The 14,161-nt window shown below is 41.0% G+C and overlaps 1 long non-coding RNA gene across 2 annotated transcripts in view; it reads right to left on the reverse strand.

Annotated features, from left to right (window-relative positions):
* Nucleotides 1-7,373: 7,373 nt before the first annotated feature.
* LOC136286452 (uncharacterized) overlaps nucleotides 7,374-14,161 on the reverse strand; it is a 29,146-nt gene continuing 22,358 nt past the window's right edge. Inside the window, exons 2-4 of one of the 2 annotated variants that reach the window (XR_010719922.1) lie at nucleotides 11,463-11,582; nucleotides 11,174-11,256; nucleotides 7,374-10,481 (exon numbers count right to left, since the gene is read on the reverse strand). This is a non-coding gene — a long non-coding RNA (uncharacterized lncRNA). Of the gene's footprint in view, nucleotides 10,482-11,173; nucleotides 11,583-14,161 lie in introns of both variants that reach the window. The other variant, XR_010719921.1, reaches the window with a different exon arrangement.

Consider the following 14,161-nt stretch of genomic DNA (forward strand, 5'->3'; position numbering starts at 1 on the left):
GTGACCAACCAATACAAGACACAAAATCCTTTAGAATCTACATATAGCCTATAAGAACTACTACATTACCGTACCATCTTATATTTTAAGCTCTAAAAACTACTCTTTAGACTTTTCTGTTTTTCTGCATTGACCTTTGGTTTCTTAGCCAGCAGAAAGGTATCGTTCCTTTAAAAGGAATTCTTCTTCAGGTAGCTAGGCTATTGTTTTCAGGTTATATAGCAACTAAGACTCGGTATCCCACAACTCAGAGTAAGCTTCCATTTCTATTTCGATTCCAGGTTTCATATTTTCAGAATCTTTTGCTAAACAATCATATTTATAAGGTTTCCCTGATTCATCTTCCCCACAAATCTGGTTTCATAAATACCTTTGTAACCCAGCCTTTTTTTGCCCTTCCTATAAAATGTTTTTATGATGACAACTTTATTGGTGCCAAAATTGCTCCTTTCCTGATGTTCAGATCACAAGAACTTTGTTTGCCTTTCGTGTATTATCCATTATTATTTTGTCTCCTTATCATAATGCTATCCATTATTTCCCCTTTTCTATACAGATTATTTTTCCACAGTCATGTCTCCCCTGTCTAGTGGAGGGGCATGGCTGGGGTGGTTGTGCAGTAGCAATTATAAGACCAACACACCTCAGCCTCATCCCTGAGGAAGAGGTAATAGCATAGGGTTAAAATGTTTCTAAAATCGTGGCAAGTGCATACAATAGATTCAGGGGAGGTGGTAAAAGGTTGGGCCTGGATAGGCCTGGGAAGAGAACCAAAACTATGTAGGCCCTGAAAACAAAGGTAAGGTTTTGTCTTTACTAGATCATGTACAGAAGAAACTGCACCTGCATAATCATCATATGATCAGTGATATGATTGCTAACTGTAATGATCGGTGATAGAATATGATTATTAACTTAAACAAAAATCCTGAGAAACTATATTTGGGGGGTCTAATGGAAACTACAAGAATCCATGCTTGGATAAGATCAATATATTCAATTGAACAATATGGGTTTAATAATTAATATGTAGCTATATAACGAAAGGGTATAAAAACATTTCCATTTGGAATCCATGTCGGAGTCAGATTTGGGTCTGTATCCTGTACCCCTGATTCCCAGAGCTCTTCAATAAAAGCACCTGAACATAATCATTCTGTGAGTATGTGTTTCAACGGTAACAGAGGTGATGAGCTGCTGGGACCATCCCTTCCAGGATCTTTGTCTGATATCAGTTGATATAAAAGGTCTGTTTGTTTTGGGGCAGCTCCATAGGTGCCACCACCAATACATCAATGAAGCTGCTTTTTTGTCCAATGTGTTTCTTTTTTTCCTTCCTGACCTTTCCTTTGGAACCGTTGTGTTGGAAATCAGTGGCAAGTTTTATGTTCTGGTTTTTTAGCTTTGGTGTCACAGCCCAAAATTGGCAAGAGAGGGAAAACAGACAAAAGCCTTAAGAGGCAAAACAAAATTAACCCATGTGTTGTTTTTTAAAAAAATCTCACAAGCCATTTTGTGGCAGAAGTCTGGGCTCATATTACTGCTCTGGTAGTTTATTAAATTGCTCCTGTAAGCAGTGAGCTTCCCTCTGTATTTAGTGTGACGTGGTTGAAATCACAGAACGGAAACCAAGCAGAGGTGATGCTCCAGACCCTTGTAAGGAAATGTCTGTGTGCTGCTAATACAGCTCAAGCACTTCTAAGATATTGGACATTGCTCATGTTTGGCAAGTAAGAAGAAAAGCACTTCCTGAGCCATTATCTGCCAAGCTGCTGGGTTCACATATACCAATTTTCTGTAGCTACGTCTGTGAGCAGTTCTGACATCTCTTTCCTGTCTCCAGTATATCTCCTTGATCACATCTTTAAGAGACCCAAGGAATGCTTAAAAAGCGAATGTGACTGTGTCTCATCTCAGATTTTGGGCATCGTTGTGCTCAAATCATTAGCAGATAAGGAAGCTGTTTGCATCCCCTTTGGCAGTAAGGGATCAGTCTTTTCCAGCAGCTTCTTTGTGAGTGTACTAGTTGAGAGGTTGGAAGAGAATTATTCCTATTTAGGGCAGTATAGGTGCTTAGTGCACATTTTCCAAAGAAATAGCACTGCAAACCAAAATAGGAAAAGACCTGGTTAAAGAATATTTAGAGAAGTTATGACATCCTGAGGAATAGCTGAAGTTTTTCCTCCTGCACTTTATAGTCAGGTGAGAAGATCCCTACACCTTTAGAAGTTATCTCTGTAAATTCTCTGTGCCTGAGGAATTGAGGAAGGCAAGAAGAGGAGTTCATCTTTCATGAAAGAATGTAGAACCAAGGAAATTGCAGTAATATAATACCCAGAAAGCAAGGAGATAAAATTACTAAACAATATCTTAGTAGTCATCTAGGGAATAAACTAATAAAAACAGCCTGCATGGATTACTCAAGAACCTACTTTCTCAAACCATTTCTAATTTCATTCCTTGTCAGAGCAACCAGCCAAGTGGATAAAGAGGAGACAGCAGATGAGATATGTCTTGAATTTATTAAGAGTATGACATTGTCTTGCATGACATTCTCTTAAGGAAAGAGAGAAATATGGTCCAGTGGGTGCACTCATAAAACTTGTGGATGGCTCTGTGTTGAGAACAGCACTAAGAGCTTTGGAAGACAGGATTAGCAAACACTGGATTAGCTGGAAAAATAGTAGAAATCAGTGTAGATGACTTCAGTAAAGATAAGAGCAAAGGAATTCAGGCAGCTGTGAATGATTTCTTCGGGGGTATCTACCACTGCAACATGAGAGTTTTTTGCCATAGGAGTTCTTTAGAAAATGTTTGCCCTTCACCAAAATGAATTGTGTACTTTCTTTCCATGAGGGTCACTGGAAAAGTAAAAAGGTATCATTTCTCAAAACAAGCTGAAATTTTCCATGCAGGTTTGCTCCTCAGTTATTCCGGCCCCAAACTGACCACTGACCAATTCTTAGTTTAGATGGTGTATTCAGACATCTAGGTCTGTTATTTTTCAGCTAGACAGACTTCATGGAAAAGAGCACCACTAACAAAACCCACATTTCCTGTGGCAGAGGAAAAGATGTTCCCTTGGGATTAATCTTTTGGAGTAATTAATTAATTAACCATAGCTTTCTTCAGTGCTGACTCCCCAGTTCTGATTGAAAAGTAGAGGAAAGAGCACTGCTGTGGAGTTAAATGCTTTGGCTTTATATTGCAGTGGATATTACCTTTACCCTTTATGAGGGATGCAGCTGAACAGTACTACTGGAATAAAGGATGTTGTGAAATTAATATAGCAGATAATAACAAATTGCTTGGATTGAGTAGTATGTGCCAAAGCATGTGCCAAAGCATATACCAAAGACTTTTCATTCCAAAAACACTAAGCTGCTACCAAAGCTGTATAACCTCTTATTAAAACATGCTACAAGAGTTTAGGATATCTAAGAAAAATCCAAACCAAATCTGCTAGATTTGGTTATCAGTAATGCAGGGACCATCTTGCCCTGTTTCAACAGCAGGAGTTACCACAGCATGAAGTGAGCCTAGGGTCAGGGACAGGGAACAACAATCACAGACTCATCCCTTTCTTCACTTTATATATATGTAACATAGCTCACACATGAAATACACCACTGATGTTTACAGAGATAGAAGACAAAAAAAAATAGAATTGATTGGAGGAATTGATACTTTTTGAGGAAATACTTAGGTAGAAATTATTTTTTTTTTCATTACATGTTGAGCACAGCAGGAAGGAGAGAGGAGAAAGAGTACTGGGGAAAAAAAACTGCATGAAAACTCGTTGTTTGGTGTTCAGTATATATTCGTTCACTGACATTAAAAAAAATTAAAAATATAAGTAAGAAAGCCTAATTAAATCAAAACCCATTTTCCACTAAAAAATACCAAGTAATTCTTCAAGAAAGTAACAATGCCTTAACTGAAGAGTTTTTCTGTGAGGTCTGCAGGGTTCATTTCCATGTTGTCCAATGCAGACATACATTTTGGTCACTGCACTACCACATGCTCTTAGCTTTTCTTTTGCAGGGAAGGTAAAAGCCCTGAAAATTGATAGTACAGCAGTATAGATAACCCTTGCAATCCAACGCGGAAATGTTCTGTGCTAACCACTTACAAACAGTCTGAAAAGCATGAAAATCAAGTTGTGTTTCAAGACAACGTTTAGATACAAAACCTGAGAGCACATTTATGCATTTCCAAGAAATGTGTATCCTGGAGCTCAGGTTAAACACAAACTTTGCCTGTTATTTCTAGTATAAATTATAAACTTGCTTTTGTCTTTTTCCCTTGAGGGCCTTTGCAAAATTGATTGTCCCTGACTCCTTGCCAGCATTACCTCAGAAAATACAATAAATGTGCATTGGCAAATGCCTTGCACTGTGCACGTGTCAATTTTAATAGATCAATAAATTATTTTCCTGTAATCTCCAATCTAAGATATATTCTACAGAGTTTGCAGAGAGCATATCACTCTATGGAGGTGCTGATGTATCACCACATCTATAAACATATTAAAATATTCAGAAAGATGTAAAAATATTTTTAGCTGGATAGACTTCTGTATTGGCTGTCTCTGGTAAAGGTGGATGACTTCTTTCCTCAGGAACTCTGTCCAAGGCATGGCTAGTTGTGTTTCCCAGACAAAGAAAAGCACATTGTTATAAATGATTAGCCAAATGCATAAAATAAAATATTAATAAATATTTATTAAGAATTTACAAATAGAAAAACCCAGATAAAACCACAACCAAAGTACAGTTCTGATCCTGGGAATCGGCACTGGATGAACTGCAGATCCTGCCCCCTATGGCACAGAATCCTCCTCTGGTTCATAAATTCAGAGCGTGCAGGGGCCATTTTTATACAGTTTTTGGTCTTGTGCAACCAATTACTTCATCGATTCTTTGTGTATATGGTCCTTGATTCACATTCGTCTGGTTTCTTTTCTGGATGAATTTCTGGTGAGTTCGGTGAATAGTTTTTCAGGGGAGACATAAGCATATGTCTGGGTTTACTGGAACCAGGTATTGAGATGTATGTCCTTGATGAGATTGGGATGATAGATATGGGGTGCCGAGTGCTCGGCCGGCCGATGGTCGATGGTCGGATGGTCGCTGATGGCGGTGCTCAGCTCCATCACCCATGGGTGGCACTCTCCTTTCTTTCGAAGATGGGTGATTTTCTTCTTCTTGGCAGAGGATTGTCTTTCTGGAACCCTGCATTCCTTAGGCTTAAGAATGTTATTCAGTAAAACACGAACTAACTCTCAAACCACTCTTACATAGGCTTATAAAGAAATATAAAAAGAAAAAAAACACGAATTAATCTTACAATATTTATCACAACATCATAAGCTTAGTGCAGTTATTTCCTCTGGATCTTGAGGTGCACTGTCTCTCCCAGGCAGAAATTCCACTGTACAGCCCAAGCTACACAGCCATTTGTTTCTTGACTTCCAACTGTGTGCTCATTTCATCACACTCCACACCCTGTCAGGAGTGTCCTAGGGTCTCCAGCTGCTTTCCCATAGTAGGCTAGAGCAGTAACATCCTTCAAGTCTTTAATATCAGTGCCTGTATCATCACAGGCTCACTCCAATGTAAGTCAGAAGATAACTTGATCCATTGCAAAATTATGGCTGACTTAGATCATAATTTCTCCCTTTCACAGCTGCATTCATTGCTCCTTCCCATTTGTCAGTTTTGCAATTTCTTTGCCAAAATTCTCTACCCATTTTGAGGTCAGAAGTTTCCCACTACTGTGGCAGGGGTTTTGGGTCCAATTAGAGTTGAATTGCTCATCAGAAAGATGTCATAATTACTGAAGCGCAATTAACCCTTTTTGTTTCCAGTGGCAGGACAGGTCTTACCAACCCTAGGTGAAATCCCTTCACTCTGTAAATCCCAGTTATGCTCACATTTGCTGTTGTAAATATGTGCAGCCTGATAGATGCACATATTTAGCCTGATTTTTCTTAGCCTATGTGCAATCTCCATTTGCATGGTAATGAGGCCTTCCAAAGGTATTCAGCAGGTGAGATGGGAGATTAACTCCTTCCATCAGCACCCCTGTATTGTCAACAGCAGTGGTTTTCAGGAACAGGAAAAGCTCCAAGGGAGCTGTGCCTGAGCTTAAAGCTAACACTTGCCACCACCAGTGAGGGGACAAGCTGCTGCCAAATCTGCTCATGGCATAACCAGCCATATTTTAAGATACACTAATTTATATACACCTTTATCATAATACTGGATTTTAAAAGTGTACAGGAGACAAGGAATAATAATTTGACCAAGTTCTGGTGGGCTCTAACCCCATTTCCTAATGAAGCTGAGTTTTCACACTGCACAGCACCATTCATCTTCGTCTCTACCTTTTGATGACTAACACTGAGGCTGCTGTACAATTTAAACCTAATCAGGTTCAACTTGAGCTCTGGAAGATAATTAAATTCCCTGGGTACTGCCCCTTCTCCAGCTGTTTTCTCCTGGTGTATCTTTGCCATAGTTCACCTCGTGCATTCACATGAGCCTGTCTTCTCCAGCCTTCCCTTAACCCCTGAATTTTCTCCATCACTATATTTCCAGGCTGATCAGTCCTAACCTGCTCATCCACAGTTTTCTTGTCTGAAAGCTGTGACAGACTCCCACTCTCACCATTGGAATTTGTTGAAGCATGTCCCAAAGACCCTCCTGAGGTGACCAGACAGGAGACAGATTTGTTCCACCCTGTCCAGGCTGTGGGCTGAGAGCAACCTCCTCCCACAGCCATGACAATATTCTCCAACACCTTCTCCAACCCTTCTCTATTGATTCCAAACAACAGATTTGTTTTTCCCCACAGGTGGTATTTATCCAGGCACCCACCATCTGTTTTCACAAGTTTCCTGGCACAGGTACTGTTCACTGGGTAAGCTGTTCCCTCCTGCTGGGATGGTGCAGAAAACCAGGTCCCAGCTGTTTTTTTCCTGGTGCCTGGTAGTTTGTCTGAGCTCACTATTCCCATGCATTCCCACTATTTCATTGCATTATCTTGTGAGTTATATAAAGGTAATGTTGTACAGAAACCCCTTTGCCCAGACAGTGATTGAATTTTGCTTATGTCATTAAAGGATTTGTTCCTCTGTTCTCTGTAACAGCAAGTTATTCCCATTAAATATTAAGTAATTGATTTGCCATATTTTTCTAGGGGCTTTTATTTTTTTTAAGTAATTGATTGATTTAGTCATTGGAATTACCGTAAAACAGCTAACTAAAAATAATGCCAAATAATTAATTTACTTAGTATTTAAATATTACAAATTGTCATAGATGACTGCAAATTACTTGCATACAGAGAAAAGTTTCTTATCACTTGCAGGAAATGGAATGACTAATTTCCAAATGTTATTTATGTATGCTGTTTTTTGGTGCTTTGCCATTTTGACTAGTGAGCAATGCACAGGAAAATCTAGTTACTGAGGCTGATCCCAAAGCACTGCGATCCCTGACATTCCTCTCTCAGCTAAATGAGGCAGTGTATAGAGAGATTAACAAAACCTAATTACACTTATGTGAGAGTCTGAGCACCTTGCTAACAAGTTTAATCTATAATCTAAGGATTTTCTGTTGTCTAATAAGGCTTAAGTTTCTGTTGTTTCACTCACATGAAACATGAACATTCTGGCAATGCCTCCCTTATGTGGCCACCTCTTTGAGGAGAGGGGAAGCCCTGTATGAACTTACAATCTTTGCAATTTCTCAGCTACTGGTAAATCTGGTGAAAACTACCAAAAACAGCAAAAAGGGATGGAGAAAACAGTAAGGGAGACAGATACTGATTAAAAGAAAAAAATCACAGTACTTTTGTTTCTGTAGGAAACCATGTGAATAAATAGGTTTCATGCCTTTCATCCACTAAGATGCCAAAGTATTTCTGGGCTGCTGAAAGTGGGATTAAGTCAGACCCCCTCCATTCTCTGCTGCAACAGAGCTTTTTTCCTCTGAAAACTCAGTGCTGAGGATGCTAAACATTCAGCCTAATTAGATTCAATCCACAAAACAGTGGGCTGTCTTGGGAGTTCCACTTTGTGGAGTCCCTGGAACCCCTCAGGACAATTCCCAGGGTCCTTGCTGTGGAAGGACAGACCATACAGTCTTCCCTACCTAGCCTGAAAGAGAGGATCTTCCCCATGGTGCTTTGCACACTGTGATCTGCCCTGGTCTGTCCTCTCCCCCTGCCCCTGGCTTTCGTGGTTTCTCCTTTCCCTGTTTCCCTGTTGATGGTGGCATCCTGGGTGGCCAGCCCCATTTTCCCTCTAGGTCACTGACCTCTGCCCTGCCCCTTCTACTGCCCCCAGGCCCTCAGGTCATTGGCCACTGACCTCATACTTTAGCCTGTAATAGATGCAGTGTATAAATTCACGTATTAAAATTGTACATGGTAAAATTATACATTGTAACTGAAACCTGGATTCTCGGTAGCAATCCCAGGGCATCTCCAAAATTCCAAAGTCCATTGTCCAAGCAGTGAAACCACGAAATTTGCAACATAAACAGTGGAGATAACGTGGAGACGGCTCATTAATCAAGAGTGGGCCGCATTTTCACAGCTTCCCAAAGGAAAATCTAGCAGATGACTTCATCATGGGCCCCAAAAGAAGATTCAGTGACTCTTTTTGGACTTCTTTTCAATTCTTCAGGAAATCCTTTCAAAACATCCCTTGGGGAGTGAAGAACGTTGAAGCAGTCGTGCACTGCCTCCGGGCAAAAAAACTGTATAAAATCCCTGCCCTGAAACTCCAAATTTTTGGGCAATACCGGAGAGCACCCTTGTTGTTGCCCGGTTGTCCACCCAGCATTCAATCGATGTTGTCCTGATTTATCGTGGCATTTCAAAATTAATTTTTGAAATTGCTAAATAAATCTTTGGATTTTGAATTGGCTCATGATCATTTATAACAAGCCTGTGTACAGCACATGGCCCGGTCTTTGTTCCTGATCTCCCCTTCAGCGCTGGAAATAAAACTTGCTGGAATTGATTTCATACGAAGGCCCTTCTTGCCTCTCTTCACTGAACATAGCCATGGCGTGTGTGGATATGTAAGCTTGACTCCTTTGCCTGAATTCTCCCCAAGCAGCTTTTCCACTGGACATGCTTATTGGGATATAGGTAGCAGCTACACCATCTTAAAAGAACAATGCTACGCCACTTCTTTCCTCTGTCCTTTATGTATTTATTTTGAAGCATTAGTCAAATGTCCTTGTCTTCTTGTCACAGCCCCTGTGGGAGCAAAGCAAGTACAGAGAGGAAGGGGTTTGGGAGAGCCCCAGATCGGATTCTACAAGCTCACCCCTAAAACGCACTCAGGAATTTGCTCAGTTATAAAGCATGTGATCAAAGAGTCATAGAACTGTTTGGGTTGGTGTCCTAGGTTACAATGTAAAATGTGCCCAAAGTATGTATTCTATCACCATCATCATGATCTGTTGAAACCAGGTGGGGCAGTGTTTTCCCAGGCCCCCTCCCTCTGGTCTATCTTCTGTAATGGGCCCATCAATGCCTTGCCGCATGACTCATAGGTAACTCCCTCTGGGAGCTATCTCTGTTTAATGTGCCGTCAAGGACCCACTGCATGACTCACAGAATGACATCAGCCTATTGTGAGATGCTCCGCCCAGGTAGAGGAGCCAAGCATTCCCACGTGGATATAATCTGGGATTTGGGGCAGCACAGGGAGCCCTTACCCACTGGATTCCCAGAGGGCAAGAGCTACCAGGCCTTTCTACGGGATCACTGCTTCGACAAGACCACTTCATCTGGACTGCTACCACCACCCTAACTAACAGGGTGTCAGGGTGTATTCTGACTCCGTCAGGAGTCTTTTGTACTATTGCTTTATTTTATTTTATTTTATTTTATTTTATTTTATTTTATTTTATTTTATTTTATTTTATTTTATTTTATTTTATTTTATTTTACTTTATTTTATTTTACCTTTTTTTCTTTCCCCTCCTATTAAATTGTATTTCTGACTTGGAATCTCTCACTGGTTTTGCTTTCAAACCAGTACAGTTGGAAAGGACTTTAAAGATCTGTAGGCAAAGATGGCACTCACTAGGTCAGGTTGCTGTGGGCCTCATCCACCATGCCTTGAACACTTCCGGAGGGGAAGTGGTACAGCTGATTTTGAATGTGCACACAGGGATTACAATCCAAGATAGGACCTCACATTTGATAAAATCCGCCTGCTATCCCTCTCACTGAGCTTTGGGCCACATTTGGAATCTGCAAGAGATGTTTTTCATACAAACCTGAACAGAAGATGTGCTCTAGGAACATAACTTATGGTGACTAAGGGGGCATCATTCTGTCAAGGACTTGAAGTCCTCGGTGCCAATTGCTTTACACCATGGGACGAAAACCTTGTTTCTGTCTCCTTTTCTTCTTCTGTTAGGCTGAGTTTTTTCATTCAGTCAGTGGTTAAACTTGAAAACAGAAGTTAAGAGACATGAGATAATTTCATCCTTGGAAATACTAAAAACTTGAACAGATTCAGCACAGAGCAACCTGCTCCTCCTAGCCTTACTCTGAGCAGAGGGAACAGACCAGAGGTCCAGTGCTTCCCTTGCTTGCATCCCATACTAAATACATTCTGTCTGAAAGGGCCTATAGTTGGTATCTTAATGATGTCTCTCAAAACTTCCTATCACACACAAAATAGACTTGCAGGATTTCTTCCTCTTCATTTCACCCTTGGTATGCTTATGTGAGTGTTGAAAATCGCTTCAGAATGTTTAATTAATTCTAATTGAACCATTCTAATTTTCTCACCGATCTCACTCCATAAATTTGCCATCCCTGAAGTTTTGGTTTCAGACCCAGTCTCAGGTTTGAGAGGAATTTCCAGAGCAGGAACAAATAACTAATAATGCCATAATATTTACTCTTGCATTGCTGGCACTTGAAATTTAGAAGTATATTCAGACCCCTCGTTATTCAGAATAGTTTTAATATTTCCAACAAATACCAAAATGTTTCTCTGAGTTCAGAAAGAAGAAATAGGGAACAGATTATTTATTTTGCATAACCTTTTTTTTTCACATTTTTTATAAAAAAGGAACAATGTTTGCAATGAGTCTTTTATTTCCAAATACCCAGAGGGAAATTCTCTTCTTACCTTGCTTGTTTTCCTTCTGATAGGGTTAACTTGGCAAAAGGAGTTCCTCAAGTATGGCAGCACTGAGGAATTTGTTTTTCACCCTGGAGGAAAAAAGTTTCAGCTGCAAAGCTGTGGCAGAGCTTGACTCCAAAAAGCTCCCAGTGGCTTCTGTTGCCTTTGCTTGCTTCCTACCTCCCCTCCATCCCTCTACGTCATATATAATCCACAGGACACTCCTCCAAAAGCTTCCCAGACCATCTTCCATCTGTCTTTTCACCAGGTGGTCATAAATCAGCTGCTTTTTTACCTTCTCCTTGGCATTCCCTGCTCCAGTGGGTCTCTCCATCACCATGCTTGCCATACTTCCCTGTTCCTCCTTGGCTTGCCTTCAAGTAAATTTCCCTTTATCATAGTCCAATTTTCAGTCCTGTAGGAGACAAGGGGAAAAAAAAAAACTATTAAGTGAAAAGAATTCAATAGACTGTACAATTGTAAGCATATTTGCAGGTTAGAACAGGACTGAGTTGTTAATGAAAATGAAGGATAAAATTGTAACAAGCGCAGGGGTTGGGGTTTTTTTCAGTTAAAAAAAAAAAGCTTTTCTTTTTTTTTTATTTTTTTTTTTTTCAATTGAAAATATTTCCAGCTTGGAGGTAAGAATAATCATTTCATTATTTCTGAAAAGACCTGGCAGGAGTCCAGGCACGGAATTTGATAGTGTTGAGAACTGAGGTAAGCATAAAAGAGTTATTTCTATCTCAATGAGATTTGATGTTCCACTTAAAATCAGCAGATCCCCTGCTGGTGTTAATTGGTGTCAGAGAAATGTTTCTTCTGGAGCAGCTCAAAGAGACACCAGCAGAGAAACTGCCTTGTTCTATTTCCATGTTTCCCTTCCTTCCCTTTGCCTCTCAAGGGAAAAAAAAAGCCCATCTGAAGTACGAATACAATTGAGAAGCCCGGAAGTTACTGCTCCTCAACTCTTGTAGAGACCCAAGTGAGAAGAAATTGTTCCAAAGGCCCCAGTTTGCAGGGCATTTAGGCATTTGTGCTCGTTCAAGCATTCCCTTTCCTGAACTGAGCCTGGAGTATTCCCATCCCTTCAGCTGATGAGCCTGGGGAGGGCTCAGCATCAGGGATTTTAAATGCTGCAGTGCAATGCCCCCCTCACTCAGAGATTTCTGGTGGGTGAAATGTTTTTCACAATGTGGACAAAAGAATGGTTTTTTTGCAGAGTGGCTCATTACTATGGCCACCAGCAGTGAGCTCCCCTTGCCCTGCAACACTGATTTCAGAGATCGGGGAGACATTTTGGCTGAGTGTGTACATCACTTCCCACTCAGCTGTAGTGGCTGTGCAGACAATCCTGAAAGAAGAGTTAAAAGGAAACTCAATTAATCAACGTGTCTCACAAAACCAAACATCTGGCTGTAGCAACTACTGGGCTGCCTAATAACTAGGAGGTGACAATGGTCTAGAAGAGGTTTTTCATCCCTGTATGGTGATGGCAAACAACTGGCCTTTGACACAAGCTAGAGTTATGTACACTGTACAAAACCAGGGGAAGTTTGGAGCGGCACCTTTACAATTTGGGGAGGGGCAGAGAAAATGAGAGGCTGAGCTTGGAAAATGTCGTGTTTCCCAGGCTGTGCAGGAGGTTAACTTTACATTCAGGGCAATATAAGCTTCTAAGAAAAATTACTTTCTTCCATATCTGTAAGAATGCAATTTGATCTGTTTTTAAGAGAGAAAACTGTTTTCTCCTTCATTTCCAGTAATTACCTAACAGTTGCCAGGCAAAACAAACAGAAGGCAGAGAAATAGTTTCAATCTAGGCAGTCACACCCACAGCAGCATTTAGTTTTTGCAAAGTGTGCTGCAGTTTTAACCTGCTCTTTTTTCAACAAGAGCAGCCACAAAGGAACCATTTGCTCACTCTTTCATCCTGTTGTCAGAGGGTTGATGTTGGTCCACCAGCACCGGCAGCTTCTGCGCTTAGAGAAACAGCTCTAATGAATGCCTGCTCATTTTCCTGTTGTGCAGACAGTCCCTTCCCACAAAACCTGCAAGGTGATTACCTCCCACAGATGTTCCTGGTGCCTATCCTGATGTTACTTGTTCCTTGCACTACTTTTCCCAGAGACCTCTCTGAGATCACTTATTCCCTGGATACCAAGAGAAGACAACCTTATGGCAGAGATGGTGCAGTCAGGGAGAATGGTGGGACAATCACAGGGCTGGGAAATACAAGTGCTGAAACTCAGAAATCTTAGCTGTTATAAAGGATTAATCAATCCAGTCAGACTGTTCTATCACAAGCTGTTTGCACCTTGCCACTCTCCAAGCTCTTGCCACAACCCTCAACAGGCATTAGCCTTCAAGAAAGTACAAGGCAAAAAAAATTGCACCAAGACGTTAAGTCAGTTCCTAATTTCAAACCCACTGCAGCCAGAGGACAAATTCTGCACACTCACCCTGCTTCAACCAATCTTGCCAAAAAATTGGTAATGGGGGACTTCAGCAAGCTTTGCACTGTCCTTTTCTATCTCCTCCTGTGGCACACACATGCCTCATTCTCTTGCTGCACGCTCTCATGGCTTCCGCAGACATGCAATTCTCCATGCAGAACCCGTCTGCATTGCTTTGGCACTGCCAGGGGACTGGGCATAGCGTTGCGGTTAAAATCCAGCAGTAACAGGTGGGAAAACACCACACAGTCCCTGGAAACTCTGCTTTCCCATTGCTGATTTGACTGCAACTGACTCCCCTCAGATGTCCCAGATGAGGACTGTGTTTTTGCAAGAGAGAGAGCTGCATTCAGATTGGATGTGAAAAGATGTGATTTTTGTTGTGTTGGACCACATTCTCATCTGGTAGGTGTCAGCATGCCAGAATTGCTGGGACCATCCTAGTATCTATCCGTCTGTCCTTATTGGTCATCACACTTGAAATACTGCAGATGAATAAAGCAAAAGTCAAAATTATTCTGCTCAACAGCTGCACACT

The sequence above is a fragment of the Chamaea fasciata genome, unplaced genomic scaffold (assembly GCF_029207755.1).
Source record: "Chamaea fasciata isolate MVZ Bird 193981 ecotype frontalis unplaced genomic scaffold, bChaFas1.0.hap1 SCAF_3, whole genome shotgun sequence".
NCBI lineage: Eukaryota > Metazoa > Chordata > Aves > Passeriformes > Sylviidae > Chamaea > Chamaea fasciata.